This window comes from Oncorhynchus masou, chromosome 7, assembly GCF_036934945.1.
Source record: "Oncorhynchus masou masou isolate Uvic2021 chromosome 7, UVic_Omas_1.1, whole genome shotgun sequence".
Classification (NCBI taxonomy): Eukaryota; Metazoa; Chordata; class Actinopteri; order Salmoniformes; family Salmonidae; genus Oncorhynchus; species Oncorhynchus masou.
In genome coordinates this window covers 27,551,433-27,574,169 of record NC_088218.1, presented here as the reverse complement: position 1 = coordinate 27,574,169, position 22,737 = coordinate 27,551,433, and the positions used below count along the sequence as shown (strand labels likewise).

Here is a 22,737-nt window from a genome sequence, read left to right as displayed (position 1 = left end):
GGCCATCTTGAAGCATGTGGGCACAGCAGACTGGGACAGGGATTGATTGAATTTGTCCGTAAACACACCAGCCAGCTGGTCTGCGCAAGCACTAAGGACGCGGCTAGGGATGCTGTCTGGGCCGGTAGCCTTGCGAGGGTTAACACGTTTAAATGTTTTACTCACGTTGGCCATGGTGAAGGAGAGCCCACAGGCTTTGTTATAGCAGGCAGTATCAGAGGCACTGTATTGTCCTCAAAGCGAGAAAAGAAGTTGTTTAATTTGTCTGGGAGGAAGACATCCGCGACGGGACTGTGTGTGTGCCCGTGTGTGTGTGTGTAATAGATGCTAGCTGGAAAAATAGACTGGTGTAATTAGAGGAAGACACTCTTACTCCCCCAAATGTTAGTGAAATGCTAATGTCAATAAAGTAAAGTCTATATTGTTTTTTTCGCAGGGTAGTCAGTGGAGCCGGGCGTCTTGTCTCATTATGGCACCCTGATGCTGCATGGCCACCAAGAAATGTCACAACACACAGCTCAGAATCAGGGCCTACAGTGTATTACCGTAAATTCATTTGATTGGGCAAGCACTTTGAGCTCAGGAAGTAAAACTTTTAAATCCAAGAAACAGGCAATGTGTGTACACATCACCATTATCAGTGTCCACTTCTGATATAACTTAATAGTAAGCTATACAAGACACAAAGAAATTTATGGCAGTTATTGAGTTTCACTCTCTTTCCCAAAGAGGTTCCATCCACACTGTACAGTAAACCTCTTTATATTATGAATGTATCAAGGTTGCATTAATCGTTGAGAGCCTGGAAGTGACTGTGCTCCAAAACCCCACTTCTTCTTCTCCCTCTGCTCCTCTTAAGTGTGCCCTAAATGGCACCCTATTCCCTATATGGTGCATTACTTTTGACCAAAGCCCTATGGGGCCTGGTAAAAAGTGGAGCACTAAATAGGGAATAGGGTGCCATTTGGGATGCATATCAAGGCTGTGAACCCTGCTTAGCAGTCTCCTCTTGGCCCTTAGCTTATTTGTAAATATTCAATAAAGCATAAGATTCGGAGAGAATTTGGCTAATTACTATCTGTCGACGTCACGCTCACTCATGCTCACTCTGCTCAGCCCAACCCACCAGCCCAGCAGCACACTAGGATGTACAACAGTTAGACAGCAAATGCTGACTGGCGACATGGGTTTTTGTGAATGAAAAATTAATGGCTGAGGTTGAGGTTATGCATGATGAGTGTGTGTGTGTGTGTGTGCACATCTGTGTGTGTGTGTGTGTGTGTGTGTGTGTGTGTGTGTGTGTGTGTGTGTGTGTGTGTGTGTGTGTGTGTGTGTGTGTGTGTGTGTGTGTGTGTGTGTGTGTGTGTGTGTGTGTGTGTGTGTGTGTGTGTGTGTGTGTGTGTGTGTGTGTGTGTGTGCTTGAGTAAATAACCACTTCCATGCCATGCACAGTCTGAGAGACAATAATAACCTGTTTCAAGGCGCTCCATCAGTTTGAAATATTGATGGTGCTGCGGCTACAAAGCTGCTGCAATAGGTTACATGGACAGTTACTATGACTAAGGGAATGAGAGAGGCAGAACCAAAGACTGTGGGAAGGAAGATGTACAAGAAATAGACTAGTGACATGAAATAATAGAGTGGAGTGACCTGCATCCCTTTAAGAATAGAAAAAAATATAGTCTCCAATCGATCTCAAATTTTATGAGAACAGCTTGGTGAATAGAACAAACACCAATTTCTTTGTTGCTTTAAGTATGAAAATAAAGTATGTTTTCTCAATCTATCTCTCTATCCACATTACTACAATGGTAACGGGGCGGCAGGTAGCCTAGTGGTTAGAGCGTTGGGCCAGTAACCAAAAGGTTGCTGGATTGAATCCTCAAGCTGTCGTTCTGCCCCTGAACAAGGTAGTTAACCCACTGTTCCCCGGTAGGCCGTCATTGTAAATAAGAATTTGTTCTTAACTGACTTGACTAGTTAAATTTAAAAAAAATAATGATTGATGTAGCTTGTGCATTCAATTGCTCAGTGAATACAACAAACATGAATGAAAGGAAAATAAGCTATGTTCTCTCACGTTACTGAATTGATGTAGCTGCACATTTTAAAGCTCAGTGAATGGAACAATTATATATAAACATTTTCACAGTCATTAGTGTCTATTAGTCATCATTCAAGTCCAGCAACTACTGTAGTGTTTTACTGTTACTATGGTAATATGCAACAGGTGGTGTGGACCAATAAAAAGGCTATAATTGGTTTATAAATTTACACCCTTGCAGCCACATATTGCTCTAGTTTTTCAATAGACATAATATTGATACAGTATACAGAAGCTAATGGATACAGTATGTATGTAATGGATACAGTAACAAATACTTGCAGTAGCTAATGATGCATGCAGCACCTTCAGAAAGCATTCACACCCCTTGACTTTTTCCAAATTTTATTGTGTTACAGACTGAATTTAAAATTGATTTAATTCAGATTTTATGTCACTGGCCTACACTTGTCAAAGTGGAATGTTTTTTGATATGTTTACAAATTAGTTGAACATTTAAAGCTGAAATGTCTACAAAACATGCATCATGTTTGCAGTAAGGCACTGAAGTAAAACAAAACAAAAATGTGGCAAAGAAATTGACTTCATGTCCTGAATACGACGCGTTATGTTTGGGGCAAAACCATCACGACACATCAATGAGTACCACTCTTCATATTTCCAAGCATGGTGGTCACTGCATCGTGTTATGGATATGCTTGTCATTGCCAAGGAGTAGGGATATTTTTAGGATGAAAAAAAAACATTATTGAGCCAAGCACAGGCAAAATCCTAAAGGGAAACCTGATTCAGTCTGCCTTCCAACAGACACTGGGAGATGAATTAACCTTTCAACAGGACAATAATCTAATACACAAGGCCAAAAAATACACTGGAGTTGCTTACCAAGACGCCATTGAAAGTTCCTGGGAGGCCTAGTTACAGTTTTGACGTAAATCGCCTTGAAAACATATGGTAAGATTTGAAAATGGCTGTCTAACAATGATCAACAACCAACTTGACAGAGTTTGAAGAATGAAAATAATAATAATGTGCAAATATTGTACAATCCTGGTGTGCAAAGCTCTTAGAGACTTACCTTGAAAGACTCATAGCTGTAATCGCTAGCAAAGGTGTTTCTAACATGTATTGACTCAGGGGTGTGAATGGGTATGTAAATTAGATATATTTTTGCTAAAATGTCTAAAAACATGCTTCCACTTTGCCATTATGGGGTACTACTGTGTGTAGATGATTAATATATACAGTAATATATACAGTAATATATACAGTATATATATATATATATATATAATTCAGGCTGTAACACAACAAAATGTGGAAAATGTCAAGGGGGTATAAATACTTTCAGAAGGCACTGTATATACATTTAATCAATTGATGTGAAAAATAGAGCAGATACTATATGTTGATGTTGTTATTGTTGTTGTGTTTTCCATCTCTCTCTCTCTGGCCAGGCACAACACCAGTGAGGACGGGGTGCTGGGTGGCAGGTCAGTGTGAGAGAGGAGCCAGGAGCGAAACCACCCACACACCTCCCAAAAGCCCTGCCAGTCATACATACATACACACACATGCATCAACACGCGCACGCATGCACACCACACACCCGCACACACCTACACACATTGAATTTGTATGTTGCAAATTTTCATGTTGACTTTCTTTAAGTATTAACGCTAAAGGAGCATCATAAAATCTACATGCAAAATTGCCATTTTAGCCTTTGGTACCTGGTACCTGATACCTGATTCCTGACAATGACATCATTAATGACAATGTGTTAACTGTGGTATGTAGGCCTATCACCACTTAAATTATCCTTATCAACATTGTGTTCTTCAAGTCAAGTGTTAAGTGGATCAAATATTGAATTGGATGTTAAAAGTCCAGTAGTCAAATGTTGCTGTTTAATATTCCTAATTAGAGTCTAATTAAATAAATGTTTCAGATACACACAATAGTATAATTCTACTATTGAAAGATATTTGCAAAATGATATCAAGCTGCAGAAAGCTTCAGTGACCACTTCCATGTTGTTCCCAATCGTTGTTCCCCATCTAGTGGGCAATTCTGGTACTTCTTGTATCATATCGTAAGCTCCAGTTCAGATGTCCTCAATCACGTTCAGGCTTGTGACGATTTTTCCTTGAGCGGATGGTCAGGGGGCCTGAACATAGTGCAAAATGTACAATGCAAATTGACTGTCTATTTATGCGTGGGAATACTTGGGAACTACAGGAGGCTGCTGAGGGGAGGGCGGCTCATGGAATGGCATCAAACCCATGGAACGGCGCTAATGGAATGGCATCAAACCCATGGAACGGCGCTAATGGAATGGCATCAAACCCATGGAACGGCGCTAATGGAATGGCATCAAACCCATGGAACGGCGCTAATGGAATGGCATCAAACCCATGGAACGGCGCTAATGGAATGGCATCAAACCCATGGAACGGCGCTAATGGAATGGCATCAAACCCATGGAACGGCGCTAATGGAATGGCATCAAACCCATGAAACGGCGCTAATGGAATGGCATCAAACCCATGGAAACCAGGTGTTTGAAGTATTTGCTACCATTCCAAACCCAGACTATTCCAAGAGCGCTAATGGAATGGCATCAAACCATTCATCCAAGGAAATGGCGCAAATGGATTTGGCATCAAACCGGGTTTTGGTCACTAGATGCCCCCGCTTTTTACCTTGGTTTTTTCCCTTGTTCCCCATTATTATTTTCACCAGCATCAACCCCCCTGAGGTGTTTGAAGTATTTAAACCCTTACCATTGCTCACCTACACTGCTCCAGACTATTCCAAGAGCCCATCCTCCCCAATTAAGGTGCCACCAACTTCCTGTGTTAAAACAGATTTACCTAAACAATCTTTTTTGCTGACATTCAGTTGGTTAAGTGACTGTTTCTCACTCCGGAGACCCAGGTTCGTAACCGGGTCCTGACAGCAAAAGTACAATTTTTTTTTTTTATGGAAATGGCGCCGGGGGAGATGGCTACCAACTGGGCTATTTTATGTGTTTTTTCGCGTTGTAACTTATTTTGTACATAATGTTTCTGCCTCTGTCTCTTATAACCGAAAAATGACTTCTGGATGTCAGAACAGCGATGACTCACCTTGAACTGGACAAAGATTTTTTCTTTAACAAGTCAGGCGCGAAGGTTTTCTCCAGATAACGAACCAGGCCCAAATCACTGTCATTTACATGAAGAAAAGACACCAGTACAGGGGATGCAGGTCAGGGTGCCTTGTGAGAATTTGTTGGTGAGTGGGTAACACACCTCTACCATCCATCCTATTGGCCAACGTGCAATCATTGGAGAATAAACTGGTTCCATTTAAGACTCTCCTACCAATGGGATATTAAAAATTGTAATATATATGTTTCACCGAGCTGAACGACGACATGGATAATATACAGTTGGCTGGGTTTTCGGTCCATCGGCAAGATAGAACAGCTGCCTCCGGTAAGACAAGGGGTGGCAGTCTGTGTCTATTTGTCAATAACAGCTGGTGTGTGAAATCAAATATTAAGGAAGTCTCAAGCTTTTGCTCACCTGACGTAGAATATCTCATAATCTGATGTACTGAAGGCCACACTATTAACCAAGAGAGTTTTCATCTATATTTTTTGGAGACCATAATTATATCCTACTGATTCCTGCTTACAAGCAAAAACTAAAGCAGGAAGTACCAAACCCATGGCAAATCTTTTCAGTCTCCTGAGGGGGAATAGGGGATGTCATTCCCTCTTCATGACTGTCTTGGTGCTTTTGGACTATGATAATTTGTTGGGGATGTGGACACCAAGGAACTTGAAGCTCTCAACCTCCTCCACGACAGCCCCGTCGATGAGAATGGGGGTGTGCTCGGTCCTCCTTTAACCTGTAGTCCATAATCATCTCCTTTGTCTTGATCACGTTGAGGGAGAGGTTGTTGTCCTGGCACCACACGGCCAGGTCTCTGACCTCCTCTCTATAGGTTGTCTCATCATTGTCGATGATCAGGCCTACCACCTTTGTGTCGTCGACAAACTTGATGATGGTGTTGGAGTTGTGCATGGCCATGCATTCATGAGTAAACAGTGATTACCGGAGGGGACTGAGCACAGACCCCTGAGGGGCCCCCGTGTTGAGGATTAGCGTGGTGGATGTGTTGTTACCTACCCTTACCATCTGGGGGCGGCTCGTCAGGAAGTCCAGGGTCCAGTTGCAGAGGGAGGTGTTTAGTCCCAGTGTCCTTAGCTTAGTGATGAGCTTTGAGGGCACTATGGTGTTGAATCCTGAGCACTAGTCAATGAATAGCATTCTCACATAGGTGTTATTTTTGTCCAGGTGGGAAAGGGCAGTGTGGAGTGCAATAGAAATGGCATCATCTGTGGATCTGTTTGGTCGGTGTGCAAATTGGAGTGGGTCTAGGGTTTCTGGGATAATGGTGTTGATGTGAGCCATGACCAACCTTTCAAAGCACTTATAGCTCCAGACGTGAGTGCTACGAGTCGGTAGTCATTTAGGCAGGTTACCATAGTGTTCTTGGGCACAGTGACTATGGTGGTCTGTTTGAAACATGTTGGTATTACAGACTCAGTCAGAGACAGCTTGATTAGGTCAGTGAAGACACTTGCCAGTTGGCCAGCGTATGCTCGGAGTACACGTCCTGGTAATCCATCTAGACCTGCGGTCTTGTGGATGTTGACCTGTTTAAAGGTCTCACTCACATTGGCTACAGAGAGCGTGATCACACAATCGTCCGGAACAGCTGATGTGCTCCTGCATGTTTCAGTGTTACTTGCCTCAAAGCAAGCATAGAAATAATTTAGCTCATCTGGTAGGCTTGTGTCACTGGGCAGCTCGTGGCTATGCTTCCCTTTGTAGTCTGTAATAGTTTGCAAGCCCTGCCACATCCGATGAGCATTGGAGCCAGTGTAGTACGATTCAATCTTAGTCCTGTATTTACACTTTGCCTGCTTGATGAATCCTTGGAGGGCATAGCAGGATTTCTTATAAGCTTCTGGGTTAGAGTCCCGCTCCTTGAAAGTGGCAGCTCTATCCTTTAGCTCAGTGGGGTTATTGCCTGTTATCCATGGCTTTCAGTTGGGGTATGTACGTACAGTCACTGTGGGGACGACGTCATCAATGCACTTATTGATAAAGCCGGTGACTGAGGCGGTATACTACTCAATGCCATCGGAGGAATCCCTGAACATATTCCAGTTTGTGCAAAACAATCCTCTAACTTAGCATCTGCTTCATCTGACCACTTTGTTATTGGGCGAGTGACTGGTACTTCCTGCTTTAGTTTTTGCTTGTAAGCAGGAATCAGGAGGATAGAATTATGGTCAGATATGCCAAATGGAGGGCGAGGGAGAACTTTGTACGTGTCTCTGTATGTGGAGTAAAGGTGGTCTAACGTTTTTTTTCCCTCTAGTTGCACATTTAACATGCTGATAGAAATGAGGTAAAACGGATTTCAGTTTCCCTGCATTACAGTCCCCGGCCACTTGGAGCGTTTTCCTGTTTTCTTATGGCCGTACACAGCAAATTCAGTGCAATCTTAGTGTCAGCATCGGTTTGTGTTTGGTAAATAGACAGCTATGAAGAATATAGATGAAAACTCTCTTGGTAAATAGTGTGGTCTACAGCTTGTCAAGAGATACTCTACCTCAGGCAAGCAAAACCTTCCTTAGATTTCATGCACCAGCTATTGTTTAGAAATATACATAGACCCCATACCCTTGTCTTACCAGAGGCCACTGTTCTATCCTGACGAAAAGTGTTATACCCACCAGCTGTGTGTTATTTATGTTGTCGTTCAGCCATGACTCAGTAAAACATGAGATATGACAGGTTTTAATGTCCCATTGGTAGGATAATCTTGATCATACTCTTTGATTTTATTTTCCTATGATTCGACGTTGGCTAATAGAACGGATGGCAGTGGGGGTTTACCCGCTCACCTGCAAATTCTCGGAAGGCAGCCCAACCAACCGCCCCCTTTTTCTCTGTCTTTTCTTCACGCAAATGACAAGGATTTGGGCCTGTTCTCGAGAAAGCATTATATCCTTTGCATCAGACAAGTAGCATGTGCCACATCTTTGGGTTTGCAAGAATACAATGAAACTCCCTGTCTTTTTCCCTCATCCCCTGTCCGTCTACAGTATCTATACCAATTATATCTCCTTGATGAGACATATGATATAGGATGCATCTCCTTGTTTTCTGTTCTTCATCTTTACTGAGAGGAGAATCCTATCTTCCACTTAGGTAACATTTTCACTTGGTCTCCCATAGACATCGAAGTGAAAATTCAATTAAAAGTTAGGATTTGCCCCAAATATATATTTTTTAAAGGACAGGTAAAAGCAATATGGAGGATCCCTACCTGGAAAGTGTTTCCCCCTGTCCAATTTCTTTCCCATTACTGCAGATGAAGGAATGTAGTGGATGAAGCAATATGGGGATTCACCGACGGTGTGAATTTAGTTTTTAACATATAGTGCTTGAGCTGCAGGGGGCAATATTGCTCTTCTCTACAGATTTCACTGCATTATCATCCCACACTGTTATTGAGCTGTGAGGGAACAGTCGAGGTAAATCTGCTTTCACTGTACGAGAGTGATATGTTTATTGTAGGCTATACCTGGAACTGGATAAAAGACTGATAACCACCCACATACTAAAACAATACTAATTTAGATATAGTTGACCTTACTTACTCACTCACTTAAATCAGAGAAACACACTTGACAGGTAGTCTATTGTGTAAACTATACACTGAGTATACAAAACATTAAGAACACCTGCTCTTTCCATGACATGACTGACCAGGTGAATCCAGGTGAGGTGAAAGCTATGATCCATTATTGATGTAATTTGTTAAATCCACCTCAATCATTGTTGATGAAGGGGAGGACAATTGAAACAACTGAGGCATGGATTGTGTATGTGTGCCCTTCAGAGGGTGAATGGGCAAGACAAAAAATGTAAGTGCCGCCGAAAGGGGTATGGTATTAGGTGCCAGACGCACCAGTTTGAGTCAAGAACAGCAACGCAGCTGGGTTTTTCACGTTCGACAGTTTTTTGTGTGTATTAAGAATGGTCCACCACCCAAAGGACATCCAGCCAACTTGACACAACTGTGAGAATCATTGTCTACATAGGCCAGGGGGAGTGCAACTCCATGTAGACTGTTGGTGTGAAAACTGATTATTTAATTTGAATTACAGCAGAGATTGATGGTGATATAGAACCCCCCTGCCGAGGATACTACAGGATGGCTCTCACCATTTCTCCCCCTTACCTGAGAGATCGATATGTCCTGGCTTTGTCGTGTCTTCAGCCAATCGGACAATAGCCATGTGTCTCACTCCTGTGTACTCTCTAGCCATGCAGTCTATCTAGGCCCTGATTGGCTAGTAGCCTAACCCATTCTCTCCAAGGGAGTAAATATTCCCCATACCGAACAGTATTTTTCCAGTATGTGAGTGTAGGTGAACTTGTATACATAGGATGCTTGAGAACATGTACATTTGTATCACTATTGTTATGCTTGTTAGACGTGTTACAGACGTGTTTACAACATACATTGCCTTCAGATAGTATCCATATCCCTTGACATACTCCACATTTTGTTGTGTTACAGCCTGCATTGAAAATAGATAAAATATTTGTTAAAAATCTCATCCATCTAAACACTTTCCCATCATGACAAAGTGAAAACATGTTTTAGAAATGTTTGCAAATGAAATACAGAAATATCTCATTTACACCCTAGTCAATCATTTGTAGAAGTACCTTTCTGAGAAAGTCTCTAAGAGCTTTCCACACCTGGATTGTGCAACATTTGCCCATTATTCAAGCTCTGTCAAATAGGTTGTTGATCATTGTTAGACAACCATTTTCAGGGCTTGCCATAAATGTTCAAGTACATTTCAGTTCAAACTGTAACTTGGCCACTCAGGAACATTCACTGTCTTCTTAGTAAGCAACTCCACTGTAGATTTGGTTTTGTGTTTTAGGTTATTGTTCTGCTGAAAGGTGAATTAATCTCTGTGTCTGGTGGAAAGCAGACTGAACCAGGTTTTGCCTTGTTCTGAAAATGTCCCCAGTCCTTAACAATTACAAGCATACGCATAACATGATGCAGCCACCACTATGCTTGAAAATATGGAGAGTGGTACTCAGTAATGTGTGGTATTGGATTTGCTCCAAACTTAAGTCTGGGGAAACTCCATGGCTGGATGGCATACCAGTTGAGACACAGTTGAGACATACCAAACCTTTCTTAATGGACTCAGAGGATCCTTATTAGTATGTTTTAACCACTCCTGTAAAAATGGTACATTATCAGATACTCAACAAGTAGGTATGATTTCATTATTACTGAAACAGGACCCAAGTGGTAAATATAAAGATCCAGTGCATGAAAAAAATTAGAGGCCCTTTACACTTGTTGTGATGCAAAAAATCTAGCAAAATGCATAGCGCATAGAATTAAAAAGATATTATTCATCCTAATCAGACAGTTTTCTAAAATGGACGATACATTGGGGATAATATAAGACAAGTTATGGAAACAGTAGAACACTATGAAAAATCTGAGAAACCAGGCCTGGTATTCATAGCTTTTGATAAAGTATGCCTGGAATATTTAAATTTTGGAGAATCTCTTCTACAATGGGATAAAGTTATTTATAGTAACCCTATGTGTAAAATAGTAAATAATGACTACTTCTCAGAAAGTATTAAACTGTCAAGAGGAGCAAAACAAGGTAGTCCACTATTGGCACATCTATTTACTATGACCATCAAAATGTTAGCAGTTAAAATCAGATCTAACAATAATATCAAGGGCCTAGAAATCCAGGGCTTAAAAACAAAGGTGTCATTGTACGCTAATGATTCATGTTTTCTTTAAATCCACAATTTGGATCCCTCCACCGCCTCATAGAGGATCTAGATAATTTTTCTAACCTCTATGGATTACAACCAAATTATGATAAGTGTACTACAACTTTTACATTACTTTGAAGTTTACCAATAAAATGGTCTGACGGTAAAGTGGATATGCTTGATATTCATATCCCCAAATTGATCTCACTGCAATACATTTTAATAGAAAGTTACCAAAAATAGATAAGATCTTGCTACCGTGGATGTCACGGCGCTCGGCGGTCGTCGTCGCCGGCCTACTAGCTGCCACCGATCCCCTTTTCTGTTTCATTTAGTTTTGTCTGATTAGTTGCACCTGTTTCTTCTTTAGGTTTTGGGCTATTTAAACCCGGTAGGCCCGCCGGCTTTTGTGCGGGCTTGTTTTCTGTTATTTTGATGTGTGTGATTATCTGTGGAAGTATTTTGTTCTCGAACCGTTTCGTCCTGTTGTTTTGGACTGGGTCTTTTGTGCCCGTGTGTGTGGCGTTGACCGACACTGCTGTTTTGGGAATAAACATTCCACATATCAACTACCCTGCTCTCTGCGCCTGACTCCTCCACCCACTACTTCTAGAAGTACATGACTGTGGAAAGGAAAATAGCTGTCTATTTGTGGAAAAATCACCCTAATTCAATCTTTAGTCATATCCCAGTATTTGCTTCTGGCCTTGCCTACATCTAGAGACTTTAAAAAAATCGATATATTTCATTTTTTTTGGAACGGCAAGCCAGACAAAATTAAACTGACCTATTTATATAATGCTAGAGGCTCCCGCCTGTCCAGAGCTGCTAGAGTCTCCTGCCTGTCCAGAGCTGCTAGAGTCTCCCGCCTGTTCAGAGCTGCCAGAGTCTCTCGTCTGTCCAGAGCTGCTAGAGTCTCCCGTCTGTCCTGAGCCGCCAGAGCCGCCAGTCTGCAAGGAGCCGCCAGAGCCGCCAGTCAGCCAGGATCTGCCAGAGCCGTCAGTCAGCCAGAAGCTGCCTGAGCCGTCAACCAGGCTGAGCTACCTCGCAGTCCTGAGCTACCTCTCAGTCCTGGGCTACCCCTCACTCCTGAGCTGCCCCTCAGTCCTGAGCTGCCCCTCAGTCCTGAGCTACCCCTCAGTCCGCAGCTGCCCCTCAGTCCGGAGGAGTTTGTTTAGTGGAGTGGTGCCCTTTGTTTAGCGGCGAGGGTCGCCGTTCCTAGGAAGAGACTAATGCGGACAAAGACTATGGTGGAGTGCGGTCCACGTCCCGCGCCAGAGCCGCCACCGTGGACAGACTCCCACTCAGACCCTCCCCTATGGTTTTAGATGTGCGGCCGGGAGTCCGGGGGGGGCACTGTCATGCCCTGGCCTTAGTTATCTTATTTTTCTTTATTATTTTGGTGAGGTCAGGGTGTGACATGGGTGATTTATATGTTTTGTCTGGTCTAGGGGTTTTGTATGTTTATGGTTGCCTAGATTGGTTCTCAATTAGAGGCAGCTGTCTGTCGTTGTCTCTGATTGGGAATCATATTTAGGCAGCCATGTTCTTTGGGTATTTTGTGGGTGATTGTCTTCTGTCTTTGTGTCTATGCACCAGATAGGACTGTTTCGGTTTTCACATTTGTTGTTTTGTATTTTGTAGTGTTCACGGTTATTGTCGTTATTAAATATGTTGAACACTAACCACACTGCATTTTGGTCCTCCTCTCCTTCAGCGGAAGAAAACCGTTACACATAGACATATGGAAACGTCTGCTCTAACCAAAATTACAACAAACTAATTGCAGCATTACTACAAAAATGGAAGAGGCAAGTGGAAGGGGGGAAAAGTAAGGAACTTGTCTGTCATTCAAGACCAAAATTGGTTCAAGAAAATTGTGATTAATGAAACTGGTATATATTTTTATTTGAGTTAACTGCACCTCACATTGCAGCCCAAATAAATGCTTCACAGAGTTCAAGTAACTGACACATCTCAACATCAACTGTTCAGAAGAGTTTACATGAATCAGGCCTTCATGGTCGAATTGCTACAAAGAAATCACGAATAAATGTCAACAATAAGAATAAGACACTTGCTTGGGCTAAGAAACATGAGCAATGGGCATTAGACCAGTGGAAACCTGTCCTTTGGTCTGATGAGTCCGAATTAGAGACTTCTGGTTTCAACCGCCGTGTCTTTGTGAGATGTGGAGTATGTGAACGGATGATCTGAAGCATGGAGGAGGAGGGGTGATGGTGTGGGAGTGCCTTGCTGGTGACTCTGTCTGTGATTTATTTTTAATTCAAGGCACACTTAACCAGCATGGCTACCACAGCATTCTGCAGCGATGCGCCATCCCATCTAATTTGCGCTTATTGGTACTATCATTTGTTTTAAAACAGGACAATGACCAAAACACACCTGCAGGCTGTGTAAGGGCTATTTGACCAAGAAAGAGAGTGATGGAGTGCTGTATCAGATGCCCTGGCCTCCACAATCACCTGACCTCAACCCAATTGAGATTATTTTGGATGAGTTGGACCGCAGAGTGAAGGAAAAGCAGCCAACAAGTGCTCGGCCTCTGTGGGAACTCCTTCAAGACTGTTGGAAAAATATTATGAAGCTGGTTGAGAGAATTACAAGTCTGTGCAAAGCTGTCATCAAGGCAAAGAGTGGCTGCTCCAAAATCTAAAATATATTTTGATTTGTTTACCACTTTTTTGGTTACTACATGTTTCCATATGTGTTATTTCATAGTTTTGATATCTTCACTATTAGTCTACAATGTAGAAAATAGTAAAAATAAAGAAAAACCCTTGAATGAGTAGGTGTGTCTAAACTTTTGACTGGTGCTGTACATTTACCCAACAAATATATGGAGGATTGGAAATGATGCAGACAATTACCTTGATGGAAGCCCCAATCTATCTGGAATATTAAAGCTGTGCAGTGTATTTCTATCCTGTGTATTATATTCATAATCTCTGTCTCTGTTCCTTTACAGAATAATCCCCATGTTTATCCTCCTCAGTGTGTTTAAATAAAGTTCCTGTGTGTGTCAACTCTTGGCCTGCTTGATTTCACTTCTAACTGGGGGCGGTGTCAGTGGGTCACAAATCAGTAAAATGCATAGAGCCAGGACGCTCTCGTTGGGTCCAGGCCGGGTTACTGTAAAGCAATTTGTGACAACTGCTGATGTAAAAATGATTTTTTAACATTGTATTGATTGATTGACAGATGGAAGTTGTGGCTGGGGATTATGAGGAACAGACAGTTTTAGAGGGTGTAACCAAGGAAAATCCTGTTTTCATACCTGGGTCTTTCAGCAAGGTCATAGATTTATCAACTGGTGAAAGATATACCAGCAAAGCAGGAATGGACATTTTGCTAAAAGGTGAATTCTCTAACCTGTGACATAGACACACACACACACACACTCACGTGTACAACCACACGCAATGACTCTCTCTCTCTCACACACACACACACACACACACACACACACACACACACACACACACACACACACTCTCTCACACACACACACACACACACACACACACACACACACACACACACACACACACACACACACACACACACACACACACACACACACACACACACACACACACACACACACAACGACTCTCTCTCTCTCACACACACACACACACACCTCCCTTGGGGCTGAAACCCAGGAGGACAAAGAAAAACAGGATTCCATTTCTCTGTGTAGCAAAGGAAAACCGAAAAAGAAGTGCTGACGGCTTCCTTCACTCAAACCCGATGGGAGCGTTTATCACATTGGTGCCGCAAGATAGAAATCTGCTTTATTTTTTCAGGTTGCCGGTTCATCCTCATTTAAATGATAAGGAATGCGTTGTTATGCTGGCTTGATGCCGTTTCCTATATGCCAATCAGGATTTAAGGTCACACTCTACTAGACATGAACAATATTGGTATATTAGGATTCATAAACGTTGAGCAATTTTTTTGCTATTCCAGGGAGGAACGCTCTTTAGCTCACATCTCAAAACGGGGCTCAGAGATAAGTTTCCTATAATCTACCTTCCTCCTATCTCCCCAATACACACTCGGTGTATTACTGCACCGTACACAGACGCACACACACATACAGTGCCTTGCGAAAGTATTCGGCCCCCTTGAACTTTGCGACCTTTTGCCACATTTCAGGCTTCAAACATAAAGATATAAAACTGTATTTTTTTGTGAAGAATCAACAACAAGTGGGACACAATCATGAAGTGGAACGACATTTATTGGATATTTCACACTTTTTTAACAAATCAAAAACTGAAAAATTGGGCGTGCAAAATTATTCAGCCCCCTTAAGTTAATACTTTGTAGCGCCACCTTTTGCTGCGATTACAGCTGTAAGTCGCTTGGGGTATGTCTCTATCAGTTTTGCACATCGAGACACTGAAATTTCTTCCCATTCCTCCTTGCAAAACAGCTCGAGCTCAGTGAGGTTGGATGGAGAGCATTTGTGAACAGCAGTTTTCAGTTCTTTCCACAGATTCTCGATTGGATTCAGGTCTGGACTTTGACTTGGCCATTCTAACACCTGGATATGTTTATTTTTTAACCATTCCATTGTAGATTTTGCTTTATGTTTTGGATCATTGTCTTGTTGGAAGACAAATCTCTGTCCCAGTCTCAGGTCTTTTGCAGACTCCATCAGGTTTTCTTCCAGAATGGTCCTGTATTTGGCTCATCCATCTTCCCATCAAATTTAACCATCTTCCCTGTCTCTGCTGAAGAAAAGCAGGCCCAAACCATGATGCTGTCACCACCATGTTTGACAGTGGGGATGTTGTGTTCAGGGTGAAGGGCTGTGTTGCTTTTATGCCAAACATAACGTTTTGCATTGTTGCCAAAAAGTTCAATTTTGGTTTCATCTGACCAGAGCACCTTCTTCCACATGTTTGGTGTGTCTCCCAGGTGGCTTGTGGCAAACTTTAAACGACACTTTTTATGGATATCTTTAAGAAATGTCTTTCTTCTTGCCACTCGTCCATAAAGGCCAGATTTGTGCAATATACGACTGATTGTTGACCTATGGACAGAGTCTCCCACCTCAGCTGTAGATCTCTGCAGTTCATCCAGAGTGGTCATGGGCCTCTTGGCTGCATCTCTGATCAGTCTTCTCCTTGTATGAGCTGAAAGTTTAGAGGGACGGCCAGGTCTTGGTAGATTTGCAGTGGTCTGATACTCCTTCCATTTCAATATTATCGCTTGCACAGTGCTCCTTGGGATGTTTAAAGCTTGGGAAATCTTTTTGTATCCAAATCCGGCTTTAAACTTCTTCACAACAGTATCTCGGACCTGCCTGGTGTGTTCCTTGTTCTTCATGATGCTCTCTGCGCTTTTAGCGGACCTCTGAGACTTTCACAGTGCATTTATACGGAGACTTGATTACACACAGGTGGATTGTATTTATCATCATTAGTCATTTAGGTCAACATTGGATCATTCAGAGATCCTCACTGAACTTCTGGAGAGAGTTTGCTGCACTGAAAGTAAAGGGGCTGAATAATTTTGCACGCACAATTTTTCAGTTTTTGATTTGTTAAAAAAGTTTGAAATATCCAATAAATGTTGTTCCACTTCATGATTGTGTCTCACTTGTTGTTGATTCTTCACAAAAAAATACAGTTTTATATCTTTATGTTTGAAGCCTGAAATGTGGCAAAAGGTCGCAAAGTTCAAGGGGGCCGAATACTTTCGCAAGGCACTGTACATACATGCACTTGCACAGACACCTGGCATCAAAGGAACATTTGCTACACTTTAATCCACCAAAGGAAAGACAATTGCAGACTTTTGCCCAGTGTCTAATACCACATAAAACCACAGTAAAAGTAAGACAAACATTGCTTTTGGTAGAGGTTCTACTCATAGAGGATGGAGGCAAGGTGCCATGTTTGCTTTGGGATGGATTTCTGCTTTGTCAGAGGAGAAATCTATCTGCTCCACAGTAAGAGATATCTGTGTTCAATTCCCTGTTGCAAACAGTTCCATGGGCCGACCATCTATTTGTATCGTTATGCTGGCTTCGAGGAGTGTGAGAGACCTCCACCTTGTGTTAGCACAGCTGATATAGGGAATCACAGGAAAATGGTCTTGCAAGAAATAGGTTCTTCTTCTGTCTTCAGCTGAAGTCTGTGGTGATAGATTAACTGTCCAATTGAAATACAAGGAACATATGTATGGCATGTCATCGATATGGCATTGGGGGATCTGATCATACTATGTGCAGCCCAACTGCCATAAAGACAACCTGGAACATACCCAATAACAAAGATATAAGAAAACTAGCAAGGCTGTAAGCTATACAATTGAGGTTATATGCTGCTGATCTAGGTTTATTAACTAAGAGAGTACACTGTGACATGTTGCTCTGGGTTAGAGACTAGAGGGAGAGCAACGTCTGTCAAACGATCTCTTCCGACGATTTCCATCATGGCTCATAATGAACCCTGTTAATTAAGATCCTGGTTAAGGAAGAAAAAGAAAACGGGGTTGATAAATGGAGGAAGAGGATCTAATTAGCCTCTTCAGATCCAGACTCACAGGACACAATTAAGGATCTCTTATCCCGCCTTAATGGGCTTCAGTGAGGGAGAGCCCCTCATTCATTCTCTCTTATTTAGTATTTCGCTAATATGCTGATGACATGCTACCACTAACCTCTTTTAGAGCATCACAAACAGATGGGAATGTGTGTCAGAAGTTGTGGCTAAAGCAGCCTAGTCTATTGGTAGAAAAAAGAAAAGAAAGAAAGAACGGTTTTAAATACGTTGATAAGAGTTCTTCCCGGAGATCATTCTGCAAAAACAGGTTCCCCTCAATCTGTCTTTACTGTAATTTGGCTTGTTTTCATTTCTTCGTCTAGAGGAAATTGATATTGTCTCCAGAATGGAGTATTTTGTGTTGAGTAAATAGAGGGATGGCGAGCTATCCTGTCTCTATCTTCCAGTAAATCTGTCTGTCTGTCTGTCTGTCTGATAATCAGTCTCCTGATGTTCTAGTCCCTTTCATCCATCCGTCTGTGTGTGTGTGTGTGTGTGTGTGTGTGCGTTCATGTGCGTGCATGCATGTTTTCTTGTGTATATTTGCTTGGTGTGTACGTATGTGTGTGTATGTGTGTGCATGTGTGCGCATTTGTGTGTGCTAGGAAGAGAGAAAGGCTGTGGGGCAACCTTCAACCTTTGCCTGCTATAAGGTCACTGTCCCTCCCAATGGAAGGAAGAGGGGTGACTGCCCTAAAGAACCACGCCTCATAACCCCCAAAAACATCCCCAAAGGGAGCTGCAAGAATTTCTGTGATCTTTTTTTGGTTTTGCATCCTAGGGTCAACTGATGCTATTGTGAGATTTGTTTTCCCATTCATGTTCAAAGCCATCCATGACCGCTTGATGTTAACTATCCTTTGTTTGGAAAGAATCCTTCCTACTGACAGCAACTTGCAGATTCACATCCTATGTCCCAACCACACCACGCCTCAGGACAACAACTAGGGCTAAAGTGTGGAGAGTAAACATCTCAGGAATCATATTGATATGATGTGCAGCATGACTGCAGTTGAAGAAGACCTGTAATACAACCGGTTATTTGGTTAATGTAATTTATTGGCTGGTGAGCCCATTTATTTACAGTTTTTTCCAACTGCTCACACACAAAATCTTTTCATGTCACACGATTTTTGAAACCTCTCACTCAAAGTGTAAAACTACACACCAAATATCCAAAACCATAAGCTATTTCTCAGCCTTTGACTCAGTTGTCAATTGCATAAAACACTTTTTTCAAAACACTACACACAATTCTCTACCTAAAACACAAAAATCTAACAGGAAGTGACTTGCTTTCCTTTTCCAAACACAACCAATCAAAATGCTACACTTATTCATCAGGTCACACACACACACTCCTCACATGTGCAAACACTAATAGCTTAACTGATCACTAACCAATCACTGCTTTACTGTAGTATAGGCCTATAAATAGGTCAAAGGTCAGATTACCCGTTTTGAACAATGGATGCCAACAATGGACAGAGAGCAAGAGGAGTAGGAGGGAGAGGAAGAGGAAGAAGAGGAAGAGGACAAAGAAGAAAAGGAAGGAGAGACATCTCTAATGAGATTAGGGCAACACTTGTTGATCATGTGATCAACCACGGTTTGACCATGAGAGAGGCACATCCTCCATCACAATGCCACACTGGGTCCGTACAACACTGGCCATATGCTCACTTTTCTGGATGCAATTTACACAATGCTTGTCCCTGATCCAGATCAGGAACCTGCTAGATTTGTGGGGGGTTTTTCACCGGGCTGTTCTGGTCCAAAACTGGTTTGCCACCCATCCACAATTTGTAGTTTTGTACCTACCCCCATATTCACCTTTTCTAAATCCCATAGAGGAATTCTTCTCAGCCTGGCGCTGGAAAGTGAATGTTTGCCAACCCTATGCCCGCATGCCGCTTCTCCAGGCAATGGAGGACGCATGTGGGGACATAGAGATTGCCTCTGTCCAATGTTGGATACGCCATGCTAGGAGATACGTTTTCTCTTGCCATACATCGAGGGAAGTATCTTGTGATGTGGACAAAGTATTGTGGCCAGACCCAGGCCGGAGAAGAGATGAAGCGTAGCTTAGCACTGGTGACTGCCCCCCCTACCATTTCCTGGACTGCCCCCCGGAACCCCACACACACAATTGTGTTCTTTACTGTATTCTAAAGAAAATACTTTTGGTTTACATATGTTTATGGTTTTGTTGTATGCTACTGTATAAAACAGTAATGTTTGGCCTAATAAATATTTTCTGTTTCTACATTGCATTGGTGTTTAGTGTACTTGTTACCCATTTCAGCAGATTACTTTCACTGTAGAACATCGTATTGAAATGTAGATATAAGCCTATGAAAGACCAAAGAGCTTTAGATTTAGAACAACAGTGTTTACATGGTATATCCAAAAATGTACTATTATGTGTTTGCCATTTGATGCAAATGCTTCATTCTGACATGTGTTTATGCAATTTTGAATGCAGTGCTACATTTTGAAGGAGATGTGAGGCATTTTGCATTTTGTGTGTGCAGTTTTGAGAATTGTGTGTAGAGATTTGAAATAAAGGAGACAGTTTTATAAAAGTGTGTAAGCAGTTGGAAAAAACTGTAGTCAGCCTTTTTTTATGTATATATGAATAGGTTAGAGCAAAGACCAGCAGACAATGTGCTTCTCCGTGATTGGAGCTAAATATAAAAGAGCCAATGAAATTGGTTGCAGTACCACCGCTCCCCGGTAACATTTACAAGTCGACACTTAAAACGTAATATAGGGCTGTATTCAATCTGTGTTGCTGAAGTATTACTGGTTGCTGGTTGCGCAAAGTTAAATCTAGAATTGGCTTCCTATTTCGCAACAAAGCATCCTTCACTCATGTTGCCAAACATACCCTTGTAAAACTGACCATCCTACCAATCCTCGACTTTGGCGATGTCATTTACAAAATAGCCTCCAATACCCTACTCAACAAATTGGATGCAGTCTATCACAGTGCTATCCGTTTTGTCACCAAAGCCCCATATACTACCCACCATTGCGACCTGTACGCTCTCGTTGGCTGGCCCTCGCTTCATACTCGTCGCCAAACCCACTGGCTCCATGTCATCTACAAGACCCTACTAGGTAAAGTCCCCCCTTTGCTCAGCTCGCTGGTCACCATAGCATCTCCCACCTGTAGCACACGCTCCAGCAGGTATATCTCTCTAGTCACCCCCAAAACCAATTCTTTCTTTGGCCGCCTCTCCTTCCAGTTCTCTGCTGCCAATGACTGGAACGAACTACAAAAAGCACTGAAACTGGAAACACTTATCTCCCTCACTAGCTTTAAGCGCCAACTGTCAGAGCAGCTCACAGATTACTGCACCTGTACATAGCCCACCTATATTTTAGCCCAAACAACTACCTCTTTCCCTACTGTATTTTATTTATTTATTTATTTTGCTCCTTTGCACCCCATTATTTTTATTTCTACTTTGCACATTCTTCCATTGCAAATCTACCATTCCAGTGTTTTACTTGCTATATTGTATTTACTTTGCCACCATGGCCTTTTTTTGCCTTTACCTCCCTTATCTCACCTCATTTGCTCACATCGTATATAGACTTGTTTATACTGTATTATTGACTGTATGTTTGTTTTACTCCATGTGTAACTCTGTGTCGTTGTATGTGTCGAACTGCTTTGCTTTATCCTGGCCAGGTCGCAATTGTAAATGAGAACTTGTTCTCAACTTGCCTACCTAGTAAAATAAAGGTGATAAAAATAAAAAATAAAATAAAATACATGTTAACGTCATTTACGATTGAGCCGACATGCAGCGGTTACTGTGAATGCAGTCTCCACTAAGGCGGGAACATTGCCTTTACGTTTCAATCACGCTGTACTTCCGCTATATGGATTGAACCCAGCCCATACACTTTTACTTCACAAAAGCACATCCTACAGAACCATATTTTCAAAATTGCCATGACCATTACCAAACTAACATTGTCACAAGGTTAGTCTAGGCTAGCCTGGTTAATCTTTAAATGGACTGACATGAAGAGTAATTCCATTGTTTTTATTAGTGTACTTAGAGCTAAAATTCCTGCGATGGCAGGTAGCCTAGTGGTCAGAGTGTTGGGCCAGTAACCAGAAGGTTGCTCGATCAAATCCCCGAGCTGACGAGGTAAAAATATGCCCCCAAACAAGGCAGTTAACCCACTGATCCAAGACTGTCATTGTAAATATTGTTCTTAACTGACTTGCCTGGTTAAATAATAAATGATAGTCCAACAAGATGGGTTTTCCTTCTGGTGGTTGCCATCTTTCTTACAGTACCAGCGGCGGTGAATTCATGAAACACGGTGCTTATCATGAACTGTTGCTTAAGATAATAAAAAGACCATAAAAGCAATACTGTGAGTTATTTTTTACAGTAATATTATAAGGCCCCACTTTAATTGGGTGTTTGTTCCCGTGTGGCCGGCGGTTGTGTATGTTTTGGTTGTGCTACACGCTTGCTCGTGCCTGCCGGCTGGGTATTTGATTGGTAGTGTATCAGCCATTTTGCCAAACAGGATACATGACCCAGAGGGCAGCCACACATCAAAGACCTGTCACATGTCTTTCAAGCAGAACATTGTTATTGCACCCAGATCATTGAATATATATTGCTCCATGACATTGGTATGCAACGGCCATATGCACATACTTTCATACCACAGCTGTGGGTGATGACAGCGCCGAACATGAAACACCAGACGGCATGTTTTTCATCAAACCACAATGTAGTAGTGAGGACTGGGATCAGGGCTGGCCTTAGCCTGGTTAAACCAGACTGAACATCGTGCTCTGAAACAGTGAGTCTGTTTCAGTCTGTTTTAACCAGGCGAGCCTACAGTAGGCAATCCTTGGGTCAGAATGTTTTTGTAACGGTTTTGTAATGGCCATGGCAACTTTGAATACAGTTTATGTAAGTAAATAAATCAAATCAAATCAAATTGTATTTGTCACATACACATGGTGAGCAGATGTTAATGCGAGTGTAGCGAAATGCTTGTGCTTTCTCAGTGAGTTACTAGTTACCTGTCCAATTGTAAATCAGTAACGTAACTTTTGGATAACCCAAACTCAGTAGCGTAATCTGGTTGCTGCCTGTGGGTCTTGCGTCAAATACAGCAATGTCGCCAGTGCAGTGAGCGA

General features: G+C 42.1%; 1 protein-coding gene across 1 annotated transcript in view; it reads left to right on the top strand.

The window, feature by feature from the left end:
* LOC135543620 (cysteine and tyrosine-rich protein 1-like) overlaps positions 1-22,737 on the top strand; it is a 387,961-nt gene that overhangs the window by 258,438 nt on the left and 106,786 nt on the right. The gene's annotated exons all lie outside the window — the stretch shown is intronic.